This window comes from Pteropus vampyrus, unplaced genomic scaffold (genome assembly GCF_000151845.1).
Source record: "Pteropus vampyrus isolate Shadow unplaced genomic scaffold, Pvam_2.0 Scaffold100, whole genome shotgun sequence".
Taxonomy (NCBI): Eukaryota; Metazoa; Chordata; class Mammalia; order Chiroptera; family Pteropodidae; genus Pteropus; species Pteropus vampyrus.
In genome coordinates this window covers 1,050,542-1,059,374 of record NW_011888881.1, presented here as the reverse complement: position 1 = coordinate 1,059,374, position 8,833 = coordinate 1,050,542, and the positions used below count along the sequence as shown (strand labels likewise).

Genomic DNA, 8,833 nt, shown 5'->3' with positions numbered 1-8,833 from the left:
GCTGTTCAGTGTCGTTAGATTGCCGCTTTGTGAAAACGTGTGTCTGGTTTTGCCAAGAGAAACTGGAGATCCAGAATTTTATGTGAAATATTTCATTTACGATATCGTCAAGATGGTGGCTACTTCGAGTGCTGAAAAGCTCTGTGAACCTCGGTCGTGTCCTTGGCCTGCGTACTTCTTGTGGGCTGCGGGTGTGATTTCTGCTTTCATCAGTAGGTTCACCAATCAAGGTGCATTTGCCAATATTTAGAGGGGTTCTTTAACTTGAGATTTCGCATAAATAACCAATCGGTATAGTTTGCTAGGACTCTGATAAGAACGACTCGGTTTGCTTAATGTGGTCAGTGGCTGAAGGTAAATAAGCGACGTGTGTGTTTTTATATGATTTTGGTGAGGGAGTTCGTTCTTAAAACAGTGGAAAGTTTTAGCATATTTAGCTGCCTGTCACCTGGAAGCATCTCACACTTGTGCTGGGACAGGTAAGGGGGATAAAGCCTCCTGGACTCTACTAACTCGAGGGTGACGGAATCTCTTTCTCTGGGGCTTTTTCTCAGTGTGGGCTTGTGGTGACCGCAGGCCACATTCTCAGCTGTGCCTTTGAGCTTATGTCCAGAGCAGCAAATCCATCACAAGGGCCCTCGCCGTCTCTAGGTCCCGCGGAAAGAGAGGCGCTCAGCTGCGGGGGGCGGGGGCTCTGGGTCACGTCTGGAATCGCCTGATGGAACCTCAGTTCTCATGGCTGCTGCCAAACCCCACGTCTTCACCTGCCGCCTGTGCCCTGTCGGACATGGCCGTGCCCCACCGAACGCCGTGCAGGGACCGGCCCCGTCTCTCCTCGCTCCTTCCTGACGGGCCACGTCCGCAAGGCCAGGGCTGACGAGGGTCGCCACTTCACCGTGAGGGTGGCTGAGAGTCGGTGGGTGGTGCGTGCTTTGGCACTTTTATTTTTTTTAAGGAAAATGAATGGAGCGATGGTTGCCGCCTTCAGTGAGGGGCGATCACTCCCCAGGTGTAAGGAAGGGAAGACTCGGCTGGTGAATTCGTTCAGGTGTGTCTTTCCTGGGCTGGGCAAGCAAGAACTTGGGCCGCCTGTGCCCCACGCAGGGACCGAAGCGAGCGAGTTGCCCCGAGCCGCCCAGGACCGGCAGCTGCTCAGCCGGGCCGGCCGCGTTCGCAGAGGCACAGCGTGGTTCCCAGGCCTGGGCGCGGGGGCCGAGGGCGTGACAGGCACGTTTTGTACTCGATCAGGTGAGCAGCTGTGAAATCCTCGTTTTTATTTTCTTAATGAAAAAAAAAACTGTGATTTTTTACATTTTGTACGTATAATAAGTAGAAGAATAAGTTATATTTCACAATTATTTGTGGGCAATGTAATGTACTTTTGACAAGTCGATCACATTTTCAACGTTTATAATTTTCTTCCAATGGGGAGTTATGGTTTTGTGCCTTTTTAACCATGTTCACGCGTAGTGTGTTTCCTTGTGTGTGTGTGTGTGCGCACACGCGTGTGTGTGAGCGTGCTTGCTAAGCACGAGGCACTTCACGCAGTGCACCCCGCTCTGTCTCACTGGCTCTGAGTAATGCGATCACCTGATGAGAAATATCCACAAAGCCGCTTAGGTCTCTGAAGAGTTACTTTTTTTATTTTTAATTTATTATTGTTATTTACACCTACAGCACTTGGTCTTCCTAGGTGTCTCCCATCCAAGTACTAACCAGGCCCGACCCTGCTTAGCTTCCGAGATCAGATCAGACATCGGGCGTGTTCAGGGTGGCATGGCCATAGACCATGGACCGTGGCTCCACTGGGGCGCAAACCTAGGGCCTTCTGTGTGGAAAGCAGACGTGCTCCCCGCTACACTGTGGAACCACGTCCCGAAAAGTTACTTTTATATTTACTTTTATTCAGCGTGTAGTTAATTTGAGTCCAGATATTTTTAGCAAAAACATTTAAACTGGGGAGTCGATGAACACGTAAGAGGCAGAGGGAGGCACAAACCCGGTTTCATGTTACGTTTAAAACTGAACAGTTGACAGCTGCATCTCCAGCCACGCTAACTGGGGTGACCAAGTAGAAATCGCTCTATTCCATGTGGAGAGGCAGCAGTCGGGTGTCCCCCGCCCCCAACCTTTACAAGGGTCTGGAGCGAGGTCTGAGCGAAGAGGCCATCCAGGTACTTGGACTCCTGGGGCGTTTAGGCGGGTCATTCAGATCTTAGCTCATCAAAGTGGCTGTGTCGAAATGTGTGTAACCCAAACAAAAGCTGGTATTCTCCATGGTCAAGCCCTTGGTCAGTGTTGCCTTAGAAGAAACCTATAATCCATCCATCAGAAGTAACTTAGACCGTCCAGTCTTTACTGTCACGGTAGGTAAGGTCTGAAAGGCCCATCAATTTTTATTAAAATCGTCTCTCCCCAGTTCTCTCAAGCAATGTCCCTCAGACGAGCAGCGGACCTTAAAATTCCCGCCTCTCGCCGCCAGCCCTCCAGCGTTTCTCTTATGGCTTCAGCAAATCTTTGTTTTCAACACCGTATCCCTTTTCCTTCCACCACTTGTTTCTTTTACGAGTAAATCACGACTATTTTTAAATAGCGCGTCTCCCTAGCTCAAGTTCTCCATCACAGAAACCCAGAAACCGAGCTACGGGACACGGCGTCCTCAGTCGAGACCGAGGAGCATAAAGCATGGCGCGATCGCACTCCAGTCGTGTTTGCTCTGTCGTGGGTAAAAACACTACAGCACATGTGGTTACTCAGGATTGTATGTAACAGAAGGACTTGGACATACTTTATCGCTGACCCCCCAACCTGCCCCCACCCCCTCTCCGTGGACAAGACTGAGGAACAGCATGAAGATCAAGGACAATGTGAGTCAAGAACAGTGAGAGATTCAAGTACGTGGTGAGGGGTGAGGTCAGGTTCACAGGTGGACCGAATATCAGGCATGCGTTGAAACTCAGCTTTGGGTGAATGTGACAGTGATATTTTGTGTGGTTTTTAAAATGACATTTGATGACTTCTGTTTTGAGCAGTACCAGATAATCCTGTGCCAGTATGTCACGGATCACGGATCATGGGGCTCCAGAATCTGTATTAAAAAAGTCTCCCCAGGGTTTCAGTGAACCATTCCGGTTTGGGAAATCCCGACCAAACATACCCGCTTCCACCCGCCTGATGCCTGAATCGCCCCGGGCGGCCGGCCGAGGGGATGCCGGGTTTGGTGGTGGCGAAGGCGGCTCAGACGCACTAAGCGCTTACTGTCAGGCACCGAACTGAGGCCTTTATCCGGTTTGTCCCGTTTAATGCAGGCAGCAGCCTCAGCAGCTTCATAAGACACATTTTACCCCGATTCTTTGAATCTGCCGTGAGCCTGTTCTCTGCTAGGCTTTTGCTCATGTATTGCTGGTCCTGCGAGGCACACGCTGCCTTGCTGACAAAGCCGGGGTCCCCCCACCCCGAGCTTCGCAGCATCTACATTCATTTCCATCCATTCTTCCCTGTTTTATTGGAAACGGTGTAGAGTTGGACAAGCCAAGGATGTAGGTTCTGGAGCCTGGGGAGGGTTTAAACCCAGCTCGGTCTCTCTCTCTCTGGCCCTACTGGGCCCGGGTAAGATGACCTCACTTGCCGGTTTCCTCAACTGTGACATGGAGCTTTAAAACAGCACTTCCTCGCGGGGCCACATGAGGCTTAACACGTCAGTGCACGTTACGTACTCACAATAGACCCAGGAACGGAATAAATGCCCAGTAAATGTTACCTATTGTTATCTTTTTACGCCAAATTTTCGTTGTCCATTTACCTGACTTTCTCAACTACAAGGCTATGAGCCTCTTGAAGGAAGAGATTTTATCTTGTTTAATCTCGTATCTCAAGTGCCTACGACAAGGCCTAGCAGATAACAAGCACTCGAGAATTACTAATTCTCACTGTAATTCTAATCTGTAAAAAGGTTCAGAATAAAACATCGTAAACACCTCCAGCCCACACACGGATGTCCCTGAATTTTACAACTCTCCTCAATGAAACCACTCCACTGCCAATTAGTAGCTTATTTTACTGTCACTTAGCCACATGGCTCTGAAGGTTCCACACCGCTTGGCCTGTCAGACAAGCTTGGGTTTGACTCTCGCTTGCTTCTCTTGACTTGTCATCAGCCAAGCCACCGCACCTCTTAGATCCTCGTTTGCCTCGTCGTAAATCTGAGATGAAACAGCGGCCTTGCCGTGTAGCAGCGGGATTGGCTGTGCTGTGCTGTGCGAGACACAGGGGCGTACGGCGCCCATGATGACAAGGACGCTTCGGGAGAGATGGGTAAGGAGAGGCGGGCGGGGAGGGGCGTGCAGGGAGGGGCGGGTAGGCCGGTCCTTGCACGGCGGGAGTGTGCTGTAGGCCCAGGCCTCTGTTCAGTATTCTTCACTCGTGTGGCCTGAAGTCTTTGGGGGTCAGATTTCTCTAACTACCGTGATGGTTGGATTGTGTCCCCGAAAAAGATATGTCGAAATCCTAACCCCCCAGAATCCGAGAACGTGACCCTTTTGGAAACAGGGTCATTGCAGGTGTAATTAGCTGAGATGGGGTGACGCAGGTGCAGGGTGGCCCCGTGACCGATGCCCTATGGGAAGCAGAGAAGGACACAGGGAGAAGAACGTCACGTGACGGCAGAGGCGGAGGTCGGATGATGGAACCGCACACCCAGGACCAGCAAGGGTGCCGGCCACAGCTAGGGAGAAGCAAGACAGGGCTCTGCGCTGGGTCCCAGGGGGCGCACAGCCTGCACCTCACCTTACACCTCTACCTCTGGGACTCTACAGACACATGCCCTGAATTGTTCTAAGCCACCCGGTCTGTGGTCCTTTGTGACAGCAGCCCTCGGAAATGGATGCAAGTGCTAAACTAAACTTGGTGATTGCGACTTCTCCAAGTTAGTCTAGAAGAAAGACAATACTTAGGCGACATTTATAAAGGTGAGCAAACAGGTTTTCTGAAGGCTCCGGGTTTTCATCCTACACTATTATGACGGTAGAATGACCCGTGACTTTCAGGGAGGACAGGGAGAAAGAAATCCTTGGTCTACCACGCTCTTCCAAGGCTTCTGTTTTTTAATTTTCCCCTTGAACTTCCAAACTTTCTGTAAAGAAGTTTGGGTCCCTGGAGGACCAGAAAGCTCTCAGTTCAGAAAGGTAAGAGAATCCTGTTTGCATTTCCTATTTATGGGCCGTTGCTTCATCCGGTCATGTGGCCACACGATGCTCGCTTTTAAGAACCTACAAATGAGACCAGATTCATTATTTTTTAATGTAGAGAGGATGAGGGCAAACTTCGCAGTGCGATACACAGCCAGGCAGTCACTCTCGCCCTGGAGTTCATATCAACATTGTTCATCTGGAAACTAGTAAACGACACGCCGTGTTTACAAACCTCACGTTTGGCGTAAAAGCAGCATTTGCTGGCGACGGCATTCTAGCGTTAACGCCAGTGCGTGAGGCGTGGGAAAGATCCTCAAGTCTCAGTAATTTCGTGGTGTTAAAATTGGGGAGCACGTGAGGCACACGCCTGAATTCCTGTGAAAGGTTCACCCCATTAGCTCTGTGCTCGAGGTGCTCTCAAGAAGGCGGGCAGCCGCCGTGCCTGCTGCCAAGCGTCATTCGACCTCCAGATACAGAGAATGACATTGAAACGGTCAAAATCCAGCATGTGCTGGGAGAGAGTTTATGCTGCGTGTCTGTCGAAAAAGCCTTTCTTCTGCGGAGAAAAAGCTCCGTGTGGCCAGTCCGATGCCAGTCAGAAAACCTGTTTGCTCACCTTTATAAATGTCGCCGAAGATGCAGCACCCGAGAATCCAGTTCTGTCCTCGAAACGCCGCTGTCCTCTGTCCTTTTTGTGTGTGTTCGGCTGTCAGGGGTCCCTCCTGACCTCGGCTCCTTGCCGTGTCTTCGGCTATGGAATGATGACATTTTTCTTTGGAAGGAATTCACCCACATTTCTGGGTGGATTTCTTGGCCCAGGTTATAACCACACAGCTGTGAGTTTTCAGTTTAGTTTTGTTTGTTTGTTTGTTTTACAGATCAGCATTACTCCCCCGAACCCCCCAAATTTTCCTAAAATAGCTGGGTCATCACGGTATCAGTTGCTCCCCTAGAAGTCCGTCTTCCGTTGGTTCCAGCGTCATCTGTTTCTGTTCCCTAAAACGCTAATAAATCATTTTCATTTATCCGTTCATTCAAACCGTAGCCTGCCCTTGGAGCTGAGAAGCTAAGGCTCGCAGCCTGTATTTGTACTAACAAGCTAAGAAGGGTTTTCACATTTTTAAAATGGTTGGGGAAAAAAGCAACAAACGAAGAATATTTTGTGACACGTGAAAATTACATAAAATTCCAATTCCAGAGTCTACACAGAGTTTCACTGGGACATCGCCACAGCCGTCTGGGTACGTGTTCTCCTCGGTGGGCCGTGGCTCTGAAGGCCCCTCGGCCCGTCTGGGACCGTAGGAGTTCTGCCTCCGTGTCGCTCCCGAGCCCCCAGCGCTGTCGTAAGCCCTGTCGTTCCTGCCACGAACTTGGCCTTGCGTCTGTTTTGCCCTTCCCAGCCCCCTCTGCGTGCCTCTCCAGGAGGGCTGTGCATGGCCAGATCCCAACGCTGTGGCTTTCCTCAGCTCTGCAGCCCGTGACCTAGCCCGTGCACCCCGGATTTCCGCTCACCTGCCAGTATGGCTTCTGCCTGGGTCTGCCTGGGCCGCTGTACCCGAATACCACAGACTGGGGGGCGTGGCCAGCAAACGTTTTTTTCTCAGCGCTCTAGAGGCTGCAAGTCCAAGGTCAAGGCGCTGGTGGACCTGACGTCCGTCGAGGGCCCACTTCCTGGTTCGCAGACAGCCATCTTCCCACTGTGTCTTCACGTGGTGGAAAGGGGGCCGAGGGCTCTCTGGGGTCTCCGTTGTTAGGTCACCAATGTCATTCATTAGTCATAAGACTGCACCCTCAAGGCCTAACCACCTCCCCAAGGCCCCTCCTACTGTACCATCATGCCGGGGAATTGGATTTCAACGTGAATTTTGGGGGGACGCAGGCAGTCTATAACAGCTTCCCGGGTATTCTCTCGTCTGCAAGGGGAGCCGAGGCAGCGAAGACACAAAAGTCACAAATCGCTTTTAGGCATAATGGCTCTCGAGCTAAGTCTCTCTCATCTGGCATTTAAGTTGTTTGTTTCTTTTTTTTTGAAACTTACATATAGGAATCCACTTGCGTCCTTGTTAAATTTCTTCTAATTGGTGGCAGCCCAGCATCGCTGCCTGCGAAGGTGGCTTCGAAACTTCACTTCGTCTGCCGTTGTACGGCCATCTTTCCCAGAGTTGTGCGTTCTAAAGATTTTTTGCAGACACGCATTCTCCATCTTATTCTGATGCATCGATTAAAATAGTCAAGAGAATCGGACCTCACACGGAGCTTCGTGGCACTGTCCTAGACGCTCCTCTTCAATTCGGTATCGATCCATCGAGCAGCACTCATTGGAAATGGTTCGAATGCTTCCAAGCGCCGTGACAACAAGTGATTCTGGAGGACTGTGTGATGTGCTTTGCTAAGATGACACGCACTGTGTCCAAGCTGTTCCCCTCCTCCAGTAGCTTAGGGGTTCCCATCGGGCTACCTGTGAGTATGGCAGGGTCGAAGCAGACGTTTTCGGAGTCACAGAGACCTGAATTCCAGCACCGCATCTGCCCCTTGACCTGGGACGGTGACTTCTAACGGTCAGTGTGGTGCTAAGGGGTCGATGAATGAGCGTTCACTCTTCAAGCAAGTGGAACGCATCGCATGTAGCAACTCCCCACAAATGGCGGCTTCGATTCCTGGCAGGAATGAAGTTATCGAGAAAGGAATGAGGTTGCTGGAGCATGACGTGTTCTCAGTAAATTCACGGTGGCACCCGGTGAGGAAGAAATTTGTTTCTAAACATCCATATATCATTTTTTGATCATCGATTCTTGCAACTTGCATGAGTTCGACGTTAAATATTTTCTCCTGGGGTTTCTGCGGTCTACTCCCGGCCGAAATTTGTTTCTATAATCTGACTCCAATTTTTTGGTCGCTCTCCTATGTATTTAGGAGTAATCCCAGCAATATGAAATATTACCAGTGGTCTTTTCATTTTCAGACCCCCTGGCATGTAGTTTGCTCGGATCCGTGGCTATGGACAAACGGAGCAACCAGGCATTTCTCTGTCGTCTCCTTTCTGCGAGGCTTCTCTTCAGCTGAAAACCTTGATTTGGGGTTGGGGGTTCAGGATCATAGATAGAAACATCTAAATTCTGGTACTTAATCTGCTCCTTAAGTAACTGTGACCTCCGATGTGGCGTCTTGCTCTGTAACTTTAGTTTATTCCTCCGTAGATCATGGGTTCTACCAGGTGCTTCCCGTTCGCAGTCTGGTGAGCACATACAGGACGCCTCAGCGGAGTGTATAGGGAGGGAAGAAGCATGGGACCGTTCGGTAACTACGCAAGTTTCATAAGATGACGGCAGAAATAAGGGCGACGCCTGTACTCCGCAGGGGTTCAGAGAAGGAGGGACCTCTGGGTGTCAGGCTGTGAGGGGCAGATTTCAGGGGGGAAGCCGGAATGCAAGAGAATAGAAATGGAGAAGGGTCGATCTCAGAAATGCTTTTTATTCTTACGTTACCTTTTTTTTGGTTGATGTTTTAATTCTCTCCAAGGTCAATGTCAGTGCAAGGTACCTACCCACTATTCTTAAAATACTGTCCTGACTCTTGATCAGGAGTTCTCCCTTCCACTTAGGCTTCAGAAACAGACGAGATCGTGCCAGTCATTTGCAAGCACG

General features: G+C 50.4%; 1 pseudogene; it reads right to left on the bottom strand.

The window, feature by feature from the left end:
* Positions 1-1,668: 1,668 nt before the first annotated feature.
* LOC111742768 lies at positions 1,669-1,788 on the bottom strand (annotated as a pseudogene).
* Between the last annotated feature and the right edge of the window lie 7,045 nt (positions 1,789-8,833).